Consider the following 297-nt stretch of genomic DNA (forward strand, 5'->3'; position numbering starts at 1 on the left):
GGGGGGGGCTTGGAGGTGGATATAGCCGCAGTCAGCTATACTGTCCGACTAATGACCGCTCTGACTGTGTAGGCACATTTTATACAGTTTTGTACATGTGTAGAGATTGATGAGCATATCTGCTGCGACTTGTATGCGCGTACACCTCTATCATTACATTTATGAGGAGTTTTACTGACTACATTCATCAATAACCTTCTCCACTACATACCTTACCTCAACCCTTAACCTAATGTAATCCTAATCTTAACCTTAAACCCAAATCCTAAACCACTTATAGATGTGAAGACTTGATTT

At 41.1% G+C, this 297-nt stretch overlaps 1 protein-coding gene across 1 annotated transcript in view; it reads right to left on the reverse strand.

Annotated features, from left to right (window-relative positions):
• asap1b (ArfGAP with SH3 domain, ankyrin repeat and PH domain 1b) overlaps positions 1-297 on the reverse strand; it is a gene marked incomplete in the record, with an annotated part of 39,625 nt that overhangs the window by 34,124 nt on the left and 5,204 nt on the right.

This window comes from Morone saxatilis, unplaced genomic scaffold (genome assembly GCF_004916995.1).
Source record: "Morone saxatilis isolate NCDOM2014 unplaced genomic scaffold, NCSU_SB_2.0 Contig0, whole genome shotgun sequence".
In the NCBI taxonomy this organism is placed as follows: Eukaryota; Metazoa; Chordata; class Actinopteri; family Moronidae; genus Morone; species Morone saxatilis.